Raw genomic sequence first — 25,075 nt, 5'->3', positions numbered from 1 at the left:
AGCCCAGTTACAGGGGTTATTAATATTCTGGAATATGTCAAATAAATCAGCTTTGCTTTAAACACATTGTTGTAGATTTTTGTCATTCCCACCTGAGTGTTTAGCATCACCTGGCTGGAGCTCGGAAAGGACAGTCTGGGGGGAGGATCGTACGGCGGGAACAGAACTACAGCCTGGACACAGTCCTTCAGGGCCACACTGAGAGGGGCAAACGGCACTTTGGTCTTTCTCGTCTCTCTTCACTGACAGCAATGTCCCTGTGTGGGTTAATCTTGAGGCCTGTAATGAATGTGTCATTGTTCCATTACTGTTTTGCTGCTAATCTTTGATTCCAGTTTACCCGGGCCAGATCCGTTCTCATCCCACTGAAATAGGCCTTCCCCCAGTTAAACATTTTGACTCCAGATTGTTCCCTATCCTTTTCAATAGCTAATCTAAACCTTATGATACTCTGATCACTGTTCCCTAAATGTTCACCTACTGACACTTGCTCCACTTGGCCCACCTTATTCCCCAGAACCAGATCCAGCAATGCCTCCTCCCTCGTTGGGCCAGAAACATACTGATCAAGAAAGTTCTCCTGAACACACTTCAGAAATTCTTCCCCTTCTCTGCCCTTAACACGATTACTATCCAAGTCTATATTAGGATAGTTGAAGTCCCCCATTATCACTGCTCTATAGTTCTTGCTCCTCTCTGTAATTTCTCTGCAAATTTGCTCCTACATATCTTTCCCACTATTTGGTGGTCTATAGAATATACCTAGTAGTGTAATGGCACCTCTATTTCTTCTTAACTCCAGCCATATAGATTCTGTCCTTGACCCCTCCAGGACATCCTCCCTCTCCAGCACTGTAACATTCTCCTTAACCAATACTGCCACACCAACAAACCTCCCCGCGAAGATATTGGTCCCGGCTCTGTTGAGCTGCATCCTGTCCGGCCTGTACAGATCCCACCTCCTCCAGAATCGGCCCCAATTCCTCAGGAATCTGAAGCCCTCCATCCTGCACCATCTCTCCAGCCACACATTCATCTGCTCTATCCTCCTATTTCTATACTCACCCACGCGTGGCACTGGGAGTAATCCAGAGATTACTATCTTTGAGATTCTGCTTTTTAATCTCTTTCCCAGCTCCCTAAAATCTATCTGCAGGACCTCATCCCTCTTTCTACCTACGTTGTTGGTACTGATATGGACAACAACCTCTGGCTGTTCACACTCCCCCCCCCCTCAGAGTGTCCTGCATCCACTCAGTGACATCCTTAATCCTGGCACCAGGAAGGCAACATACCATACTGGAGTCAGGGCTACAGCTGCAGAAACGCCTGTCTGCTCCCCTAACTATTGAATACCCTCCCACTATTGCTTTCCCTGTCTTCCTCCTCCACCCCTGTGCAGCTGAGACACCTGTGGTGCCATGGACTTGGCTCTGGCTGTACTCCACAGAGGAACCATCGCCCTCACCAGTACTCAGCACAGAATACTGGTTGGAGAGCGAGATGCACTCCAGGGACTCCTGGACTACCTGCCTGGTCCTCCTCTTCTGTTTAGCAGTCATCCATTCCCTCTCTGCCTGCAGACTCATTAGCTGCGGGGTGACCACCTGCTGAAACATGCTATCCACATAGCTGTCAGCCCCACGGATGCACCACAGTGACACCAGCTGCTGCTCATGCTCCAAAACCCGGAGCTCGATCTCCTCCAGCTGATGACACCTCCTGCACATGTGGTTGTCCAGGACATGGGAAGCATCCTGGAGTTCCCACTATTTTGTTTTATTCGTTCATAAGATGTGTGCTGCGCTTGCAAGGCCAGCATTTATTGCTCATCCCTAGTTGCCCTTGAGAAGGTGGTGGTGAGCCACCTTCTTGAACCGCTGCAGTCCGTGTGGTTAAGGTACTCCCACAGTGCTGTTAGGGAGGGAGTTCCAGGATTTTGACCCAGTGACGATGAAGGAACGGCTGATGTACTTCTAAGTCAGGATGGTGTGTGACTTGGAGGGTAACTTGGAGGTGGTGGTGTTCCCATGAACCTGCTGCCCTTGTCCTTCTAGGTGGAAGTGGTTGCGGGTTTGGGAGCTACTGCCAAAGAAGCCTTGGCGAGTTGCTGCAGTGCATCTTGTAGATGGTACACACTGCAGCCACGGTACGCCAGTGGTGGAGGGAGTGAATGTTTAAGGTGGTGGATATGGTGCCAATCAAGCGGGCTGCTTTGGTGTCGAGCTTCTTGAGTGTTGTTGGAGCTGCACTCATCCAGGCAAGTGGAGAGAATTCCAGCACACTCCTGAATTGTGCCTTTTAGATGGTGGAAAGGCACAGGATGTGCATCCGCTGGACTGAGTTACTCTGCCGTGCCTTTAATTATTTGACTATTAACTAACTTTTTTTAAGTAACTTAACAGAAATAAACTCGAGACGTAAAACAATCTCTCCCCAATCTGCTCCTTCCCTTGTGCTGAGGTCACTTACCCCCCTCTCTGACACTGGCGCTCCCTCCGGGCTCTTGGGCCTGTCTTTAGCTGCAGCCGCTCCTCTCGCTGTCCCACAGCTCCGCTCTCGTGCCTATTAACTTGGGTTCTGTGGCTCCACTCCTCCTTTTCACTCAGACATCTCCACCACCTTCTTCCTCTCCACCAATTCCTGCATCCACTCTGCTTGTGAATCACTGCATTTGCGAATCTCCCGGCTCTGTCTCCAAGCTCTGTGCTCAAGCTCAGTATTTGAAACAATGATCTCGATGGAGGAAATAGTGCACGGTATGTTAGTTCCAGGAGATTAAATCAAGGACACCATCACAATCAGCAAAGACCATGTCAAAGATCTGAACATTTCAAAGGGTGTCACATGCAGTATCCGTGGAGGAGTTGTACTAACCACATCCAAGAAGTGTTAAACCATGCACACAATAACTGATTTCAAATCTTAAGGAAGAGAGTTCTTTCAAGGGTTGGTTGAAAGGAATTTCAGATGAGTGTAAAGTGAGAAACTGTTGTTCAGTCTATGACACCCACAAGCCATGTAGTCAAACAGAACCAACTTGGGGTTAGATGTGGTAGAAGGTGAATTGGTGAGAATTGGTATAATCAAGAGTAAGAAAAGCCCAAAAATGGAGCAGTCAGTAACAGAACATCAATAAGCACGGTGGCATAGTGGTTAGCACTGTTGCCTCACAGCGCCAGGGACCCGGGTTCGAATCCAGCCTCGGGTGACTGTCTGTGTGGAGTTTGCACATTCTCCCCGTGTTTGCGTGGGTTTCCTCCGGGTGCTCCGGTTTCCTCCCACAGTCCAAAGATGTGCGGGTTAGGTTGATTGGCTGTGATAAATTGACCCTTCGTGTTAGGGGGATTAAATACGTGGGGTTACGGGGATAGGGTGGGATATGTGTTGGTGTAGGGGTTACGGGGATCAGGTGGGATATGTGTCAGTGCAGGCTTGATGGGCCGAAATGGCCTCTATCTGCACTGTGGGGTTTCTGTGATTCTGTGATTCTGTGAAGTCTCCTCTTATCATGGAGAAATCAAATATTCAATACACTGTGTTTGAAACAAAGGAGCATTATTCACTATTTATACAGAATATTAATCTCCAGCCCAGGTATAGGGGTTATTAAGATCAGCAAAAACACAATCTGACTGTATACTAGAGGTGGAACTATTACCATATTAGATAGGCGCAGACTAAGAATGATTTTGAAAAATTCAAAAATGTTTTTAGAATGCATGTACGTAAACGCACAAAGTGTGGTGAATAAGGTTGGTGAGCTACAAGCACAATTAGCCATGCGGCAATATGATGTTGTGGCAATAACGGAAACGTGGCTTAAAAATGGTGAGGACTGGGCACTTAATATTCAAGGGTACAAGGTGTTCAGAAAGGATAGGGAAGGAAAAAAGGGAGGTGGGGTGGCAGTGCTGATTAAGGAAGACATTGTAGTGTTGGAAAGGGAGGATGTTCTTGAGGGGACAAGGACAGAATCCATTTGGTTAGAGTGGAGGAGCAAAAAGGGTATGATTGTGCTATTGGGGATATTCTATAGGCCTCCAAATAGTGAGAGGGAGGTAGAGGAGCAAAGCTGCAGGGAAATCGCAGAGATATGCAACAGCTATAGAGTGGTGATATTGGGCAACTTTAATTACCCAAATATCAATTGGGATAATGCTAGGTGTTAGGATAAAATTTGGTTTAAAGGATATAAAGGGGTCCTCAATATTCAACCGGTATAAAACTGTCTGAAAGGTACCATTTAGTCTTGTTAGCTGGAAAACGAAATGCAAAGCACCATGGGATACTTGGCTATATTAACTCTTTTTAAACTAACAAGTAGATGACCAAGGACATTCCAAAGCTCTGCTCGTAAATTACACCGAATACAGGTTTGGAGGAGGCCTCTTGAAAGAGATAAGGCACAAAGGCACATTGATGAGACCTTTGCAGACAGGTCTTAGAGAATAATCAGCTGGCCCTTTTTGGCTAGGGCTTTGTTCAGCAAGGCCATGTCGTGCTGAAGATGCCTGCCTGCCTATTTTGATAAACAAGAATAAGAGATAAGCTCATGAATGCGAAGTTAGAATGATGCCTTTGCAGCTCATAAGCTTTTCACTGATGTATTCAGGGGGTACTCGAGTTCGAAGGTCAGGTTTAGTAATTGATTGATTAACCATGTAAACCAATGAAGTATCAATATTCCCATGTATACACCCCATCAGTAATAAGTGGGTGTTGTCTAATAAACTGTATAAACTAAGCTGTATTGTCACTTTTCCTCTGAAAACGGTGCCTCCAGCTGGGGTTGGCTGAGGTGGTTCTTCCGTGTGCACTCATAATAAACTATTGATCTGGGTAACACCTGAGTCTGTTAGTTCTGTTTTACCATCCAGATTTTCCTCGCTTACAGCTTGGTGTCAGAAGTGGGATACCACTGGACTGATGATCGATCTTCCACAACGACATACACGGAGGGGTGAGTAGCAATATTCACCCTTAACGTGGAGGCCCACGAGGTGGATCGGGTGAGTGGTGTTATAAAGAACAGTGAGTGAAGGAGCAACAGGCTTCAGGTGTGGACCAATAGGACGCGTTTTAGGGTACAAACAGACCCGAGGAGTTTAGAAACTCTCGGGCGGGAAAAGCGCTAGGTGGGAAAAGTGCCGGGAAAAGCGCTAGGTGGGAAAAGCGCTGGGAAAAGCACTAAGGGGAAAAGCGCTGGGTGGCAAAAGCGCTAGGTGGTGAAGCGCTAGGTAAAAATCGCCGATGGCCAGTGTAGGGGGTTTCTCTTGCTCGTTCTGGTCTCCTGCCAGGCTTTGTGCAATAATTACCATTGACTGGTTCGACCCACTCTCCCCTACGGTTCTAGACCTTGGACTTAAATGCAGAGAACTGTAGTGCAGAGAAAGGACTCAATAGACCAGGTTGAATAGCACGAAATGGATGCTTTTATTTTTAAACAGATTGAAGCATTACAAAATACATGTCATAGGCACAGATTAAAGTAACTACAATCATGCACAAATTTATGAACTTGACTCTATGGAAATGGGGAACACACGGCATGTCGTAAAAGGGGAAACACATTACGATTTAACCTTACTCCCTCCCCTAATACCTAAACTAAGTTTCGACTTGAGGAACTCGGGATCATGCTCACCAGTATCAGAATCGCAAAAAGGATGGGTTCGCAGCCTTTCTGGCACTGCTTTCCGTCGTCATGTGGATTTGGAAACTTCTGGCGCAGCTTGTTTTTCTCTCTCTTTCTCAGGCGATGAGGCAGTCGACACAGCCTCGGTGAGCGCTCGTCATGGCTGAAATCCACCAAGTCTGTTGTGGATTTGGGTTCATGGAACAGAACAACGCCTCGATGGGATGTTGAGGCACGGAAGAGCTAGGCCCGGAATGTCCTTTTCGCCGGCCTGCATCGTCGTTTTTCCCGAGGGTGTCTTCTCCTTCGGCCTGGGTCGTCGATGATCTCCCGACAACAGCACCCGGGCCACCCTCGTCATCTCCCCGTCGTGGCCGAGCCTTGTCTGGCTGAACACCGACCACGTTGTCTTTTCACCGAAATTGTCCGTCCGAAGCGTCTTTAAAAGAAGAAGCGTCTTGATCGATTCCGAAGCTACCGAGGTAGAAGAGGCGCTGATGGACTTTTCAAAATCCATAGTTATACCCTTTTGGGCCAGCCTTATCTCCCACCAGATCATAGTCCAGTCTTTGTAATATTTTGGCGGGCAGAAATCTCTGCAGGGGCGCTTTGTCTTGTAACGGGAGCCGGTGATAACTTAACTGGCCTTCCTGGCCGATAATGTCTTTTAATGTCTTTTACATTGTCACCGTGACTCGGTTCGCATATTGATCGGTCTGGAGTTTTCCCTTGATGGCTGTTAAACGGTTTCTCCTTTGTACATTAAATGGGTTTAAGTGTTCATTCATTGCCCGCCCATATCTTGATGGGCCCCATCCTGTTTGCCTGAAACTGTCTTGTACTTAGAATCCATTGAATATGTATGTTGTTTCCCTGAGTTTCGGTTTCCCGATACTGGCTTTCGCGGGCTTACTGTCTTCAATCCACAAGCCTGTCTGGCTTGCAGTAACAGAAATCAAATGGTCCAGAAACTGATCACGAGGCCCGGCGGCCATTTTGTATGCCCTTTTATCAAAGGTTTTTCTGTGCAAGCTTACTTTGGTCAATAAACTGTCTTATTTTATCCTGTTTTCTTGCGTGATTATTGCTGAAAATTTCAAATCTTACACCAGGAGCGAGCTGAGGGAGAGAGCTTAAAGAGAGTCTCTCTGGGGATAGGGGATCCCTGCGATACAAAAAAATCACCGACGGCCAGGAGGGAGCCGGGGGAGAGAGCTTAAAGGGTGCCTTTCTGGGGATAGGACATTCCTGCAAAGGGTTAAGTGTCGCCGATGGCCAGAAGTGAGCCAGGGGAGAGAGCTTAAAGAGAGTCTCTCTGGGGATAGGGGATCCCCGCGATACAGAAAAATCACTGACAGCCAGGAGGGAGCAGGGGGAGAGACATTTTTTTTAATTTATTTTTTTTAAGGACAAACTTTCAGACAAAGGAATATTGTAACTTCTTAAACATTCACAGCCAGGAAAAGGTTCACACTCCAACACACACCTTCACACAAACTGAAATTCCAGCATATTCTCAAGGTTCGTTTCACTCAGCAAATCCGCTATCTCATTTGCCCCGGCACAGACGTCAATAACCTCCATGTTGGCAAAACCTTAAATTTATTCTTTTTTTCTTTTTTTTTTGTGTGTTTTAGCTCCACCCACTTCTCTGTGTTAAAATAAAAGCATTTAACCCTTTTGTCTTGTCTTGGATTTTGGAAGTTTTAAGAATGTGCGAATAAGATTGTGCCCCCAGAATTGGAAAAAAACTTTGAACTAATTTAAGATAAGCTGGTGTCTAAAAAAAAAAAACTGAGAAGAACAAAAACAATTTGTTTAACAAAAGATTAAGTTCCAGTCTAAGATTTAACCTTGGAGTTGCGGTTGCTATGGTGAAATCTTCCAAAGCAGTTTGATTTGATTTGTTTAAATGTTGAAAAACGAATTTTTCTCCAGTTATATTCAATGTTTTTATAGTATTTTGGAAAGACATCTGAAGAAAGGACAATAAGAAATATGACGTAATTTACTGTTTTCTGCAAGCATGTGCTATTTTGTTTTGTTTTGTCGGTTCATTGTTGATGCAAAGGATGGGCTTCGGCCTTGACGTTACAGTTGCCGGTGTGCCTGGAAGAAAATGAATTTGAATGTGAATGTTTGCAGGGCATGAGTGATTGTTTCTTTGTTGAAATGGCTTCCTTCTTTCTTTTCCAAGTGATACTGGTTGGTTGAAAGGGGGATTGGTTTGGATTGAATTGGAGTTATGAGGTAAATTAACCTATTAAAACCAGACTTTCATTGTGGCCACGGGGTGTAAATTGGTGTAGTCCAAATTGAATAAGATAACTCCGCTCCGCAAGAACATCCGACAGTGGCAGGTCCCTCTACAATATTTGATTGACTATGGTACTGGGAGCCCTACAGAATGCGGGACTAAAGTTAAACCCTAGAAAGGTACAGGTAGGGAAGGATGAAGTAATCTACCTAGGATACATAATAACACAAGGGAAGAGACAAATGCCCGAAGACAGATGGGAGGGGCACTAGGACCAAGCGGAAAGCTAGCAGGAGCTGCACGCAATCACTGGCTGCGTGCTTTGATTTCTCACAGTCCCGTACTTACAAGCAGCTAGAGATGGCAGCAGGAAGGGACCGCGCCAGAGAGGGGAGGGGTGTCAAGTAGGTATTAGGGCTGTTTAATAATTGCCAGAACTTTATCCTAGAATATGCAGAAATGGCCCAGCCTATACAGGATTTGATCAAAGGGGGGTGCCCTTACAAATAGATTCCGACCAAGGAACGCACTTCACGGGCAAAATACGGAAGGATATATGTAAACTAATGGGAATTAAACAAAAGTTCAACATACCCTATCGTCCGCAAAGTTCGGGCATGGTGGAACGCATGAACCGTACATTAAAGCAATCCAAGAAACAGGGCAATGCATGGGCAGACAAGGCAGCCAAGCGGGCAGCTGAGAAAGGGAATCTGACCAATGAAGCCCAGGTGTTCGCGTTTAGTTAAAGTGTGAAAACACAACTGTCTTTTTCGATCGGGAAAGTTTTTTTTTTATTTACGTGTAGTGACGCAATTGCGTAAGGCTGATAAAGTTTTGCTCCACCTTCAAAAGCCTGCAAAGGAGTTAACCCTTTCCACTGACTGCTGTTTAAGTTCACCAAGCAACAACTTTAGTGTGAAATTTAAAGATATTGGACATTATTAAATTTAAGTTTCTTAATGTTAAGTTAATATTTCCCCAAGTGATGGAAGGAAAATTATGATTTGATAAATGGAAGTTATCTTGTAAACTAATTGTATGATAATGTGCAACATGAGCTTGTACCGGTAGTGCTAGATTTGACAGATATGGCCTTACCTAGGTGGTGTTCTAAGAAAACTCAACAATTATATTAACACCACCTAACTCAAGTGTTAAAACAAGGTGCGACATGGAATGGAGGTGGGCACCGTAAAAGAGATAGACAGATATGGAGACGTAAAAGGTCTGTGATAAATGATGCAGCAACTGCCTTTAATGTGGGTACCTCAGTTGTTAATACTATTGATTTGGCGACACTGGATCAAAAGGTTAGAGACCGAGGGCCTCGCATTAAAGCTGTATTACAAAAGACAAGTGAAAATACAGATAAAGAATTAACTGAGGATCAAACGCTGAACTTACATTTGTAAAAGATAGCTACAGTGCTAGAAACACATGCCCAAACCATTAATAAATTAATAAAGGAAGAATACAATGCATCTCAGCAGGCAGCTGCTAATGACATATGTAGCACATATGGTAGCTGGATTGTGGAACAAACCCGAGAAATGTGCGGGTTAGGTTGATTGGCTATGATAAATTGACCCTTAGTGTTAGGGGGATTAAATATGTGGGGTTACGGGGATAGGGTGGGATATGTGTTGGTGCAGGCTCGATGGGCCGAAATGGCCTCTATCTGCATTGTGGGGTTTCTGTAATTCTGTGATTCTGTGATACAGGCAGGGGAAGTACCCTTATGGATAACAAATCAACAATTACGGATGAACCTGACTGGTGGGCACAAGGGGGGTGGTACATCTAAACGGGCAGTGGCAGGCAGGAGCTTGACGGATTGCCAGTTGAGAGCAATGGTTCGGGTGAACCCCACACAAGTCGAATGTGAACCTGACGGGGGAGGGCTCCTAGGGTTGGTATTGGTAATACCGGTAACGGCACCCGAGGCCCAAGGACGAGGGGTGTACCGAATCCAGAATATTGGGGTCGTGAAGGACGGAATGCACATATCCCATCACAATATGTTACCATATGCTGTAAAGATTAAAGGGAATTTGGCTGGAACAAAATTGGAGGGATGTGTTACTCGACACGTGTAGGGGGTTTCTCTTGCTTGCTCTGGTCTCCTGCCAGGCTTCTTGCAATAATTACCCGTGAGTGGTTCGACCCACTCGCCCCTACGGTTCTCGACCTTGGACTTAGGTGCAGGGAGCTGTAGTGCAGAAAAACTCAATAGACCAGGTCGAATAGCACAAAATGGATGCCTTTATTGAACAGTTTGCAACATTATAAAATACATGACATATGCACAGATTAAAGAAACTACAAGCATGCACACATCTATAAACTTAACTCTATGGAAATGGGGAACACACGGCACATCGTGAAAGGGGTAACACATTACAACTACCTTTAACCCCCTCCCCTAGACCTAACTAAGTTTCGACTTGAGGAACTCGGGATCATGCTCACCACTTTAAGAATTGCGAAAAGGGGTTTGCAGCCCTTCGACACAGCTTTCCGCCGTCACGTGGGTTTGGAAAGTTCTGGCGCAGCTTGTTTTCCTCTTGGTTCTCCTGCGATGTAGGCAGCTGGTACAGCCTTGGTGAGCGCTCACCACGGATGAATCTGTTACCGATGTGACTTTAAGAACTGGATGCACATGGGTGAATCCATTACCGATGTGATGTTGAGACACTGGAGTGCCGGGCGCTGAGTGTCTTCTTCTCCGGCTTGGGTCGTCGATCTCCCGATGGTCTTCCTCGGGGCGGGACGCTGGTCCCAAAAAGCTTTCTTTATACAGTCATAATTGTCCTTCTGATTTGAAGCAGAGCTGGAGCACAGGGTGTCTTCTTCTTCGGCCTGGGTCGTCGATGATCTCCTGACAAAAGTACCCGGGCCACCCTCATCGTCTTCTCGTCATGGCCGGGCCTTGCCTGCCCGAGCACCGAACACGGTCCGAACCGAAATGCTGCTTGGTTCTGATGGAGTCTGTCCCGAAGCGTTTTTGAAGCGTCCAAGAAGTGAAGCCAAAGTGAAGCTTACTCCTGGACTTTTTTTCAATCCACAGTTATACCTTTTTGGAACATTCTTATCTCCCGCCAAATCATAGTCCTGTCTTTGTAATAATTTTGGCGGGAGAACTCTCTGCAGGGGTGTTTTGTCTTCATAACGGGAGTCGGTGATAGCTTAACTGGCCTTCCTGGTCCGATAATGTCTTTGCTTTGTCACCGTAACTCGGCTTGTATATTGATCGGTCTGGAGATGGCCCTTGATGGCTGTTAAACGGCTTCTCTTTGTACAGTAAATGGGTTAAATTGTTCATTCAATTGTCCGCTCATTTCTTGATGGGCCTCATCCTGCTACCCAAATCTGTCCTGTACTTATAATCTAATCAATACGTATACTCAGTTCCATGAGTTTCGGTTTCCCGAACATGGTTTTTCGCGGGCTTTAATGTCCTCAATCCACAAGCCTGTCTGGCTTGCAGTAACAGAAATTCAAATGGTCCCAGAAGCTGGTCACGAGGTCTGGCGGCCATTTTGTGTGCCCTTTTATCAAAGGTTTCTCTGTACAAACTTCTTTTGGTCAATAAAGCTGTCTTATTAACCCTGACTTCTTGCGTGATTACTTATGAAAATTTCGCGAATCTTACAGTCCCTCCTGTGATACTGATAGCTTGCTTAAAGTATCAATAACCCTTGGTGAGCAAATTTTCCCTGATTCCTCACATCCAAACATTCCTAGTGATTAACTACCTATAACCCCCACGACACATGCAGTTCCCATTTCAGAAAATTACATTGTGTACAGTTGGACAATCATAGGCAGTACTACCTTAAACTATAACACATTCATCTTTCAGATGTGAAGGGGCCGATACCCTTTACACCACCTGCATACACATTTTGTTAATCAAAATTAGAAAACCAATCAACGGTTACAACACAACAGTATTCATAACTCTAAATCATATAGTAACCAAAGCCAGGAGTGGAGGGACGCTTTATCCTTTAATACTTAGCAGCCTATGCAGGGGTCTCTTCACCCACTCGTACATAGCGTTCTCTCCATTCTCCTGTGTTCTCGTGCCTCTGGAGGAGTTTGCCTCTCTTGCAATGCACAAACAGTAAATATATTACGATCAGAACCTGACACACTACTAGGATGTGGGATGCTATTCTAATCCAGGGCGGGATCTCTATATTAGTGAACAGGTCCCACCATGGTGGGGTGACTATGTCTAATATGTATTTGCCTATCTCCAATGTCTTCTGCTCTAGTGTGTAAAAATGCTTCTGTGAAACTATTACGGCTTTTAAAATCTTGGTGAGGTGTTCGGGGAGAGGGGGAATGACATAACCAAAATGAGCAACGAATCGCTGTAAATCTGTGAAATTCTCTTTTACAGTGAGGTGAACAGTGGAAGGTACAGGAATGGGGACAATTCACTGTTGTGCCACTTGAACTTCAGCCCTGGGTTTGTAACAGAAACTGCTGTCACTGACCGGACACCACCCGTGCTGTCCGTGTTGGTAGTGAGGCGCTGCAGTGGTAACACAGTATGTCCCACCTCCGATATATGCCACCTGCAGGGGCACATGGTCTTTTGCCATTGCCTCCATGGTGCAATTTACCGGCTTTGCGCTAGCGGCTCTGAACCCGCACTGTGGTTTTAAAAAGGCATTCAAGTGCTGGGGACACAGGATGATGTGTGCTCCCCGGCTTCGACACCCCGTGAGGTCAGTGCCTGTCATCGTACGCTCCCATCTGATGACATAAGGCGGGACCACTGTGTAACGAAAGTGCGCACCCCCCTGAATGACACCAATGTTCTCCACCCTGTATACCGGGGCGGGTTTTGCTGTGGGACCCAACACCGGCATCCTCACCACTATTCCCATGAAAGTGTGATTCGAGCGTCCACAGTCCACTGGGACTGGGTACGCCTCTGCAGCTAGTCTGAGCTGGCACGGACTTAATGCATTCTCAAAAGGGTGGAGCGCTTGCAAGTGCTTATTGCTGATCCAGGACGGGACCAAACCTTTGCTTTGCGGAACACCTCCGTTCAGTCCGTAAGGGTGACCCCGAGCTTCCGGTCGCCTGTCATTTTAATTCACCACTCCATTCCCACTCGGACCTCACCGTCCTTGGCCTCTTGTATTGTTTCACGGAAGCTCAACGTAAACTCGAGGAACAGCACCTCATCTTCCGATTAGGCAGTCTGCAGCCTTCCGGACTCAATATCGAGTTCAACAATTTCAGATCATAAGCTCGGCCCCCATTTCATTTTCTCTTGTAATTGTTCCACTCCTTTCCCCCCCCCTTTCCTTTTGTTTCTCTCTCACACCTGGCAGCTATCTTTTGCCCTGCCAGTACACTTTACACCTAATCCCAGCCTATTACCATTTCGTCTAGCTTCTAATCTCTTTTACTTCTTTTGTTTCTTTTATTCTTTTGTCCGATCGCAGCCCTGCCTCCGATGTAGTTTCTTTTCTTTCCAGTTTTGAAGAAGTGTCCAACCCGAAACGTCAACTCAAATTTCTCTCCACGGATGTTGCCTGACCTGCTGAGTTTTTCCAGCATTTTCTGTTGTTATTTCGGGACCAAACCTTGTGTTAAATCCTCCAGAATACTGCGGCCCTCGCCCAGTAACCACGCCCCGTAAAGCACACAAGCCTCGTTCTGTGCTGCCTGATCGGACGCACTCCGATCCTCCCGAATGAGTGCATTTACCGTTCTAGCGTGTTTCTCCAGCTCAGCGATTATCTCTTTTAAATGTAGTGTCATGGCCTGTTTAGTGTCCGTGTGTAGATAAAGACACTGAAGACAGGAGTTGGTTCATAGGTATTTACTAAGCAAGTCTGGGGGGGGTGTTCTAAAGGATATACACAATACACAGGCTTATATAGCCCAAGTGGCAATTACCGGCATTACGCACACCTGGGGCTCTTAAAGGCACATACACCACAATTGCTCTTAAAGGCACATACACCACAATTCCTCCCCTTCTAGCTAACTAGTACATCATATTTTAAGTAATTATTAATTACATGTTATATGCAAAATAATATACATTGCTGTATTAATTAATTATAAGTTAGTCTCTCAGGGGGCTTCCTGACTCGGTCCGGATAACGCCTCGGGGGTGTAGTAGTTTCTGGTGGTGTAGTAGGTTCTTCTGGCAAGGCTGATTCGGCTTGAAGGCCAGTGTCGGGTTCATCGGGTTCCAGTATCACCGGATCGGAGGTAGATATGGGTATCTCTACTTCATCGTTAGATGTATAGCGTGGTGGTGTAGGTTGTCCCTTTTCTGATGACTTGATGATTTGGTCAGCATGGCGCCTTATTATGCTTTCTCCGATGTCCACGGTATACATCAGTGATCCTGGTCATGTGCAGATTGTTCCAGGCTGCCATTTCTTGGTACGGTAGTCCCGGGCCAAAAACGGTTGGCCTATCTGGAAGGCCCTAGTTGGCCTTTCATTCATGCCCTGAAACTGCCGGTTCTCCACGTCCCTTCGGATGTTGGGCTTGACCAAATCCAGCCGGCATCTTAGGTTTCTATTGTAGAACATCATGGCGGGAGTTTGGTTTGTAACCATATGTGTTGCATTCCTATATGCAAATAAGAAGTTATCCACCTTGTGCTGAAGTTTTATGTCTTCATTACCCATGGCCTTTATGGCCTTCTTAAAGGTCTGGACAAACCTTTCAGCCAATCCATTGGTGGCGGGATGGTATGGGGCGGACGTGTAGTGCTTTACCCCATTGTTCTTTAAGAACTTTCTGAATTCTTCGGACACAAATTGCGGTCCATTATCAGAACATATCTGTTCCGGCAGCCCATTCCTGGCAAATATGGTCCTTAATACTGTGATGGTTTTTTCCTTGGTGGTGGAGGACATCTTTATTACTTCCGGCCACTTGGAGTGTGCATCAACTGCGATTAAGAACATTGAGTCCATAAATGGACCAGCAAAGTCGATGTGCACCCTTTGCCAGGCAGATGAGGGCCACTCCCATGGATGTAGAGGGGCCTGTGGCGGAGCATTTTGGACCTTCTGGCATCCTAGGCAGCTCTTGATCATGTCTTCGATGTCTCCATCGATACCTGGCCATGATACAAACACCATAGCTAGGTTCTTCATTTTCACTCCACCCAGATGCCCCTCGTGAAGCTCCTTTAGCACTTTATCCTGGAGTTTGGGTGGAATCACCACTCTGGATCCACACATCAAGGTTCCTCGGCACACTGACAGCTGTTCTCTTCTTTGCGAGAATGCTGGCAACAGTGGTTCGCCATGTGCTGGCCATCCCTTCATTGTTAGACCCGTGAGAGAGTAGGGTCATTTCTGGTCTCCCTTTCAATGGCAGCATTTGTCACCGGTAGACATTCCACTATGGTAGAGTGGAATATCTCTACTGGGTCTACTGTAGGTGCCTCTTCTATCGTTGGCAACAGCAGGCGCGATAAACCATCAGCATTCCCATGCTGTTTTGACCCTTTGTATTCAATGTTGTATTGGTGTGCCCCTAGAAAAAAGGACCACCTCTGTAGTCTTTGTGCCGTCATAATGGGGACACCTTTCTTAGGGTTGAATATGGAGATGAGGGGTTGATGGTCAGTCAGCAAGGTAAATTTTTGTCCGTGTAGGTAATGGTTGAATTTCTTCACTCCCCATACCAGGCTGAGTGCTTCCCTGTCTATCTGGGAATAGTTACGCTCAGCTGAGTTCAATGAGCGTGACGCAAAAGCTATCGGCCGTTCCGAGCCATCAGGGAATCTATGGGACAATACCGCTCCGATGCCGTAAGGGGATGCATCGCACGCCAGTCTGATTGGTAGTGATGGGTTGTAATGAGCCAAAACTTTCTCGGATGTGATTAAGTCTTTACATTTATGGAAGGCACGTTTACAGTCTTCGTTCCATTTCCAAATCACTCCTGTGTGTAGAAGATCATTAAGAGGGTGTAGAATAGTTGATAAGTTCGGTAAAAATTTATGATAGTAATTTATTAATCCCAGGAATGACCTCAATTGTGAAACATTTTCAGGTGCTGGGGCTTTTATAACTGCTTCAATTTTTTCAGGTGACTTATGCAACCCTTCCTTATTAATTATGTGGCCACAATATGATATCTGATTTTGGAAAAATTCGCACTTGGGGCGATTTGCTCGTAGGCCCCGTTCTTTCAGCCTAGTGAGCACCTGCTCCAAATTGGCAAGGTGCTCGTTGTCGTTTTCTCCTGTTATAAGGATGTCGTCTAGGTAACACTGAGTCCCCGGAATCCCTTGCAGGACTTGCTCCATAGCTCTTTGCCAGATAGCTGGAGCTGATGCTACTCCAAAAACCAGTCGATTGTACTGGTACAGGCCTTTGTGTGTGTTTATTGTGAGATACTTTTTAGAGGTCTCCTCAACCTCCATCTGTAGATATGCCTGTGCCAAGTAAATTTTTGTGAAACGTTTTCCTCCGGATAGTGAGGCGAAAATATCTTCTATGGATACTGTACCATGTGAAGGACCGGGTTTACAGTCACCTTAAAGTCCCCACAGATGCAAATTTTTCTCTGTTCCTCAGAGTTATTTTTCAATGCTTTTTTCATGACTGGAACAATGGGTGTTGCCCATTTGCTCCAATCTATTTTGGATAATACGCCTGCCTTTTCCAAATTCTCCAGCTCTGCCTCGACTGCCGGACGTATTGCGTATGGCACCGGTCTTGCCTTAAAATTTTTTGGAATTGCTGCATCTTCCACTTTTATTGAGGCGGTGATGCCTTTCAAGGTTCCTAGTTTCTCTTGAAACACTTCTTTGGCGTTGGCCAAGATGTCTTTTAATCGTTCAGGTATGATGTCATCCTTGTTTTTTTCCTTACTGGTCACCGTCAGTGCCTGAATGGAGTGCCAGTCTAAACGTATCTTCCTTATCCATTCACGTCCCAACAACGGTGGACCACCATCTTGTAGAATGTATAAATACAACTTTTGTATTTCTTTGCCGTTGTATACCACAGGCACCTTTATTTTTCCTTTGGGGTATACTTTCTGCCCCGTATATGTTTTTAAGATAATGGATGTGTCTTTTAGAGGTATATGCGAAAATAGCCTCTCGTAATCTCGTCGATTTATTACGGTTAGAGCTGATCCTGTCTCTAGCTCCATTTTAACTGGGGACCCTGCTATTATGAGGGTAACCCAAATGGTCTGGTAATCTTCATTGGCAATTACATTATGTAATTTGAGAGAGCTTAGTCTCTTGTTCCCGGAGTCGCTATCGCTCTTCTGGTATTTGGAGCTACTATCCGTCATCATTTGTACCTTTCTGTGCTTTTCCTTATTGATTCTTTTCCCATTAGTGGATTTTTTATTTTCAGATCGGCATACATGTGGAATGTGTCCCATCTTTCCGCATCGCCTGCATGCTTTTTCTTTGAACCAGCAATCCCTCTGGTCATGGTTGGATCTGCTGCAGCGATAACATCTCTTGAAACCCCGTGTCATTTCATGGGTGCCGAAGTCCTGTGGCCTTCGTCGTATCTTTGCTGCTCCTATTGCACTGAAAGCCTTGTCCAGTGTTAAATCTTTTCCAGAAGATACCTTTTTTTGTGTTTCTACACTTAGGGGATCGCAGATGAATTTGTCTTGCAGAGAATCTGCCTCGAATTGGCAGTGTAGGGTATCAACAATCTCCTCAAAATTCTTGTCCATCGGTTCGGCGGGAGTGATTAAGTTGCGTAACAGCTTGTATGTTTCTGCGCCCATTAGATCCAGAAGCACTGAAGCTTTTTTTTCATCTTCTATTCCATTTGCGGTGCAAAACACCTCCACTCTTTCTACATATGTGGTCCAATTCTCTATCTTGTTATCAAAAACATCAATATTGCCAAAGTTAGGCTCTGTTTCATTATCAAAAGCATCCATATTGCCAGACTTAGGTATTTCAAAAAAAAGATATAGCGCTTCCCGCGCTTTTTTCTTCTTCTCTGTAGCAATGATATGGCGCTTCCTGCGCTTTCCCGCCGCTGCTACCGATAACAACGCTGTTTTACTGTGGTTTCCGTTTATTCACTGTTGGAGACTCGTTCCCGACGGAGGTCTGAACGCTGACCTGCTTGCCACGCCGGCCGTCTCCCGAGTGCACCCTCCCAGTCCGTTATTGCTTGCCTCCGATTTCGCTGCCTGTCTCAGCTGTAGAGCCCGACGCTGGAGCCCCAGCCTGACGCCCAGGAAGGATTAGCGCAGTACCTGCCACCAAGCTTGGACAGCTGGTGAAACCACAGTTTCTATAACTTCCTTGAGTCTTCTGGACGCTGGAGGAATCGATGTCCTTGAGGTGCTGCCGAATTACAGGTACGTCCGTTTCCACTTCGTCGCCACTGTAGTGTCCGTGTGTAGATAAAGACACTGAAGACAGGAGTTGGTTCATAGGTATTTACTAAGCAAGTCTGGGGGGGGGTTCTAAAGGATACACACAATACACAGGCTTATATAGCCCAAGTGGCAATTACCGGCATTACGCACACCTGGGGCTCTTAAAGGCACATACACCACAATTGCTCTTAAAGGCACATACACCACAGCCTGGTCCTCATGTAGCTCAGAGCCCACTACCTTATTTTCGTTTGTCAGTATGTTCTTTAACTGGGCCTTTAGACCATTAACCTGTGTCTGCAGCTCCATGTTGTCTAGAGCATTGACGACAGATGTCCCGGTACTAAAAGCAGTGAAAATGTCATTTACAGTACCCCTTCTTTGCCTTCCTACCCGATCCAAAACTTCCTGTGGTGTGGTGTACAATTTGGCTTTGTCGATGTCGGCAAAGTCAAATTCATAAAATTGTCTGAACATCCTGGTTAACAGAACCTCGTACAATTGCTCCGTTTCCTTGGGACACCACTCCGGCAATCGTACCTCAGTGAGGTTTAAAATCACTGAGGCCACTGCATAGTGTACCCCTTGGTACAGCATCTGACTGGTGGGTACCAACACTAAACCATTCCCGGGTCCCTTTGTGGTGGTGGGGCACCCTTCCTTCTGGGCTAGTGCTACTGGAATCGTGGGCAGGGGCTTGCGTGGGCGGGTGATGAGTTCAGTGGCGTTTACCAGAATCGGGGAGAATGGGGCTCCGCACGCCCGGGTGCTGACGTCCCACCTCATCCCTTTCCCTTCATCTTGCCACTGCCTCTGGAAAAATATGGATATGCCTTTGGGGCAAACGCGCTTCGAACCCCACATGCAGACATATATCCCTTCATCTGGTTCCCACCATTTGTCCCAACACACACGTAATTGTCCGTGAGTCCCTGTAATTGTCCGATGGGTATTGTTACCCAGTCGCTCCCACTCGATTGTAGAGTTCTTCATATTCTTTCCCAGCTTTCGGAGCCACCACCATCTACTTAGCGGTACGTTCCCATTACACACCAAACAGATCCTCTTTCCCACGGTAACGCTGACTCTGGGTGCAATGATCCTCACCCGAGGGCACAGTAACAAAGTCTCTTGGTAGGCAAACCCGGATTTGCTGGAGTATTCAGTAGAATTCGACCCCAGCCATCCTGGCCATCTCCCTTGGTGGAAGTAGGTGGCGGTTTCCTCAACCTCTCACTTCCCCGTCCCATCCGTCACGATGGGGGCTGTGTCCCCGGAGCATCCGAACACGATGACGTCCTTGGTGCGGCCTCGGTAGGCCAACCCGCACCCGATCGCCGCGAGCACCACGAGAATCCTCTCCATTGTATCCCTGGTTTCTGAAAACGATAAGATGATGTAGCCAGGCTCCCTATAGGTGCTGGCCTAATTAAACGGACGCTCGGGTCCCCTGACCCTGCTTCCAAACATACACACACACTGGGCAGACTTCGAAAACTACCGTTTAAAACAACCCCATCATCTTAAACTTTACATGTCTTAAACTAACATTAAAATTACTCAACTTAACTTATCATTACCTAAACTTATGTACAGCGCCGCCCTCCTTCGGGTGGCCTACGTAATTCCTGTGAGGGCTGCAGCGTTCTGCCCCCTGTGGCGGGGCTGCACTGACCTTCGGCTTTGATCCCCCGCAGCCTGTCGCTGCTGCTGAACGGGAATCGTGTCTTTCCTGGGCTTTCTGAAGTCGGCGTCTACTGGGAGTGGGTGACTCGGGCCAAGACCTCACAGGCTGAGGCGTTCGGGTCGACCTACGAGGGAGCGCCTTGGGCGATGCTCCCAGGGCTAACGGACCGGGGATCGGGACCTTCAGCATCGCAGCCTGTGGTCCCACCACAGCTGCCGGCTCCGGCTCCCCTCCCTCAGGCTCCACGCCCCCGGGGCCGGGATCTGTGGCATCCGACTCCCCTCCACCTGTCCCCACAGGTGGTGAGTCTCTGCCTCCAATCCCTACCTCCCCTAATCTCGAGTCGGGGTCGGGACCTTCGGCCTCTGACTCCTCCTCCTCCTCCGTGATCGGGTCCGGGGCGGGGTCGAGCTGTTCGGGCTCTTCCTCGTCCGAATCCCAGATCAACGGGGAGACCTTCCACTCCATTGGGATGACTCCTCCCCTCACGCAGGCTACAGTTCCAGCCTGTGTGATCTGTGACCCTGTCTCAGGCTGAGGATTTCTGTCCTCAGACCTGGCCCCGGTTTTTGGCCCTTGTGCACCCGGCTTAAACAGTTTACACTGGTTAATGTGAAACCATTTAGTACGTTGGGGCACCTTCACTGCGTAGACCATGGGGCTGGCCTTGTCTACAATGCTGTAGGGCCCCATGTACAGTGGTTCTAGACTCCCTACTCGGGCATAGTTCCTAACCATGACCTGGTCTCTGACTTCCCACACTTGCTTCTTACGGGGTTCCAGCAACAGTCGATTGCCCTGATGCTGTCTCCCCATGTTCCCAGCCGCTTGCTCATAAACCTGTTTCAGGCACTCCAAAAGGGTTTGGACGAACTTGTTCCGATTCACCTCTTGGAGCTGGCCCTCAGTGAGCACCGGGGCTAGTACATGGGTGGGAGTTCGCATGATCCTCCCAGTCATTAACTCGTGCGGGGAGTACCCCGTACTTTTGGACTGGCTGGCCCGGATCCCCATGAGGACTAGAGGCAGGATCTCTGTCCATTTCTTGGGCGAGCCCATTGCCTCTTTCCTCAGCTTTTCCTTGAGGTTCCGGTTCATGCGTTCAACAATCCCGGATGATTGGGGATTGTGCGCTACGTGCCACTTCCCTTCAATGCCCAAGAGCATGAAGGTGTTCTGCATCACTTGGCCGGTGAAATGACTCCCTTGGTCGGACTCCACAAACCGGGGGAGCCCCCACCGTGAGAACGCTTCCCGGATCAAGATCTTGGCAGTACCCAGCGCCGTAGCTGTTCTACACGGGATGGCTTCTACCCACTTGGTAAACACATCCACCAGGACAAGGCAGTACTTATAACCTCCCTGGGCGGTGGGCAGGGGCCCTATGTAGTCGACCTGTATCGACTGCCATGGTCCCTCTACCCTCCTGATGTGCCCCATGGGCACCTTCCTTTTCTGGGGGTCTGGGTTGTTTGCAGCACACACAAGACAGCTTGCACAGAACTCGCGGACATCGTCTCGAAGTCCCGGCCACCATCCCGCCTGCTCTACCCGTTGCCAGGTAACCTCAGGCCCGGGGTGTCCTGCCCCTGGACCCTCATGGGCCAGTTGAAGGAATTCCCTCCAGTGCTGCTGCGGCACAACCCACTGTTTCTCTTGGAACAACATGCCTTCCTTGATGGAGAGGGCTGCCGTACTGTACGGACCCTTTACCTGCTTGCCCTCAGTGATGGCATTGAGGACTGTTTTCAGGGCGGGATCCAGGGTTTGGACGGTCTTTAGATCTAGGGGCGGTGTCACCCCTGTGTTCCCTGGAGTCCCCTTCCTGCCTCGGATCGCTGCCACGGGTCCGGGTCCATAGGGGTCCCAGAAAATGACGTTGTGGGCACCCTCCCTGGCTAGCGCATCCGCCTGCTGGTTGCCCTGACTGCGGGGTTCTGTGGTGGAATGAGCCTTCACCTTGTGGATGAACACTTCCCCTTCCTCCCCCACTGCTGTCAGGATCTTTTCCAGCAAGGGCTTAACTGTTAAAGGTCGTCCGTCTGCGGAGGTGTATCCGCGACAAGACCAAATGGCTAGGTATTCCGTACACGAATTGCATGTGAACATGCTGTCCGAGCAAATCGTGTATGGGGTTGGGAAGATCTCGGGGTGGGTAACCACGTACGCCACCGCGGACAGTTCAGCCTGCTGTGCGCTCATAGTGCTGGGGAGCCTAATCGCCAGGGCAATGTTTGCCGCGGGGTCATAAACTCCACACCCTGTGAGTCGTTCGCCAGCAGATACAGTGCTAGAACCATCTACGTAGATCTCGCGGCCTGTGGGGTGTATCCCGGCCCGTAAACCTATGTTGACCTCCCATACCCCTTCGACGGAATACCGATGGGCTGTTCCGGGATATACCAGGTTGGCCGTGAGCTTCGGCTCGCAAAGACCTTGAACTTTGAGATCCATCTGAGAAAGGAGGAGGGTCCAGCACGCAATCCGAGCGCTGCTTACAGTCCCATCCTTAATCCTTCCATCCAGAAGCATCTTTGTGGGTGTGTGGTGGGTGAGGAGAGTGATGGGAGAGGTTCCTGTGAAGATCGCTGATCTGTTCACAGCCCAATGCGTGGCCAGGAGATGCCGTTCGCAATTGGAAAAACTCCTCTCCACATCCGTAAGCACCCTGGAGGAGTAGACCACCAGTCTCAGCTTGCCGTGTTGCTCCTGGAGCAGCACGGCGCTCAGGCTGTCTCCACTGGCGGCTACTTCCAAGAAAAACTCCTCCCCCCCATCTATGGCCCCTAGGGCTGGCGTGGTCTGCAGGTCCCTCTTCAACTTCTCGAATGCTGCCTGACAACCCTCATCCCAAGACCACTCGACTCCCTTGTGTAAGAGTCGGAGTAGCAGGGCTGCTGTGGCTGCATAGTCCTCGATGAAATCTCTGCAGTACCCGGTCAGTCCCCAAAAGGACCTCACACCCGTTACTGTGTTAGGAATCGGCAAATCTTGCACCGATTCCCGCCTAGCCTTATCTATGGCTCTTTCCCCAGCGCGGATGGCCAGACCCAGGAATTTCACCTCCTGCTGGCCGATCCGTGCTTTCTTTGGGTTTACTTTAAAACCCTTCCTTTCCAGTAGCTCCAATAATTCGGCTAATAGTGGGCCGTACTCCTCCCTTGAATCGGTGAACAGAAGCAAGTCGTCCACATACTGCACTATCTGATTGGGCTGGCTAAATTACTTTAAACTTCCTGCCATGCACTGATGGAAAATGCTGGGGCTGTTGTGGAAACCCTGTGGCAAGCAGTTCCAAGTGTACTGTTGCACTTTAAAAGTAAAGGCAAACTTGTACTGATCCTCCCGCCACAACGGAATGGACCAAAAACCGTTCGAGATATCCAGCACCGTGAACGTGGTAGTGGATGCTGGAATACTCCCTATTAGGTTGGCAACTGCTGCTACCGTGGGCGCGCAGGCTGCGATGTTACTGTTGAGGACTCTGTAGTCCACCATGGCCCTCCACGAATTGTCCGGCTTCTTTACCGGCCATAAAGGGGAGTTCACGTGAGTGGCTATCGGCCTCAACACGCCCTGCTGCACCAATGAAGATATTGCTGTCTCCATGTCGGGTTCTGCTTCCTCGGGGAAGTTATACTGCTTTTGGGGTCGGATCATGGGGTCCCCGTCTACGCTGACCTCAAACCCGGTGACCCTCCCACAGTCGTGTTTTTGTGTGGCAAATGCGGTCAGATTGTCCAACACACACGCTTGCAAGTCCGTTGGGACATCCACGACCATAAGCTCGAGGTCGTAACCTCCTGACGGCTTCATGGTGCACAGGGCCCCTTTTTCTCCCTTCCCTGGGATCATGACTACCTTGCCTAACCCATTCTCGGCTCCCCAGAGACAGTGATTTCTAAGGACCACGAGGATCCCGTGTTCCACCAAGAAATCAGACCAGAGGATGCCTTTCCCTCCCCCCCCTCGCTCCACTTCAGCAGAATACACGTCCATGTGGTTTGGAGTGCTCCCAAATGAATGGAGAGCGGGATGGAGAATGCGCCAGCCTGTTCTTTGCCTGTGAAACCCGCTACTGAGAATGGAGCCTGGGTAGACAGAGGTGAGGCAAAAGGTTTAGCTGTGTGGATCACGGTACATGATGTCCCCGTATCCAACAGGTAACTACCCTTTTCCTTCCCTACCTCCATCTCCACAAGGGGTCTTCACCACGCATCATAACGGAGCGGACACAGGTAGACGGGCTGCGCTGGCTTTAGTCATTTGGGCTCTGCGGTTTGTGCTGGGGGAGCAACAGGGCCGTTGGCGACTGCCACCTTCCCCTGCGAGGTCATTAGAGACCGCATTGCCTCTAAAACTGACTCGATCGCATCGGGATGGATCGACACATCGGCTCCCTTCTCCCGGACGGGCGTTTGGGCTGGGGCTGAGGGAGCTTTTCCCTTTGAATCCTTCCAAGGATTTTTACAGTCCCGGCGCCAGTGACCCTCCTTCCCACACCCGTAACAACTACTCTTGGCTTGGGGAGGGCGATTCCCCTCCTGATGCCATTCCTTTTTAACAGGAGCTGCAGGCCTCGCTTCATGCACCTTTCCCTTCGGGGGAGGCACTTCCTTACTCCTGCTGTTCCTGTAACCTATCGTGAGCTGATCTAGTACTAACTCTTCCATGGAGCGGGGGTTATTGGGGTCAAACCATGTTTTGGCCTGCTCCCTCACCTGGGGCAAGCAATTGGTGACCAGGCACCGGAGCCAATGAGCCCTTTGGCCATCGTCCAGCCCGTTCCGGGCCGGCCCGCCCGGGCAGCTGCGCCGATACACTGACCACAAATTTCTGGCGAAAACCCGTGGGGGCTCTCCCTTTAGCTGTACTGTCCTACCCAATCAGAGGAACGGATTTCCATCATCTTCCCCCATAACCTGCAGGACCTCATCCCGTAAGTCCTCATACTCCCCGTGCCCTCCCTTGCTCTCGTCAGAGAGACACTGGAGTATCGAGCTGTCCAGGGAGAACAGCAGCATTTTACACTGTTCTCTCCCGTCGCAGTCATTAACTGCTGCGGTCTGCTCCACGTCCCTAAAATGGACGGAGGGATCTCCTGACTCGGAGAGTT

General features: G+C 48.4%; 1 long non-coding RNA gene and 1 pseudogene across 1 annotated transcript; both read left to right on the top strand.

Moving 5' to 3' along the window:
* LOC147119672 (uncharacterized) overlaps nt 1-25,075 on the top strand; it is a 312,815-nt pseudogene that overhangs the window by 1,023 nt on the left and 286,717 nt on the right.
* LOC147119675 (uncharacterized) lies at nt 4,831-6,701 on the top strand. Its single transcript, XR_015078054.1, has 2 exons — nt 4,831-4,963; nt 5,759-6,701. It is a non-coding gene; the product is annotated as an uncharacterized LOC147119675 (long non-coding RNA).

Source organism: Somniosus microcephalus, chromosome 4 (assembly GCF_052327205.1).
Source record: "Somniosus microcephalus isolate GS21.2 chromosome 4, FLI_Smic_1.0, whole genome shotgun sequence".
Taxonomy (NCBI): Eukaryota; Metazoa; Chordata; class Chondrichthyes; order Squaliformes; family Somniosidae; genus Somniosus; species Somniosus microcephalus.
The sequence above is the reverse complement of the archived record's forward strand: the minus strand, read 5'-3'. Positions and strand labels throughout refer to the sequence as shown.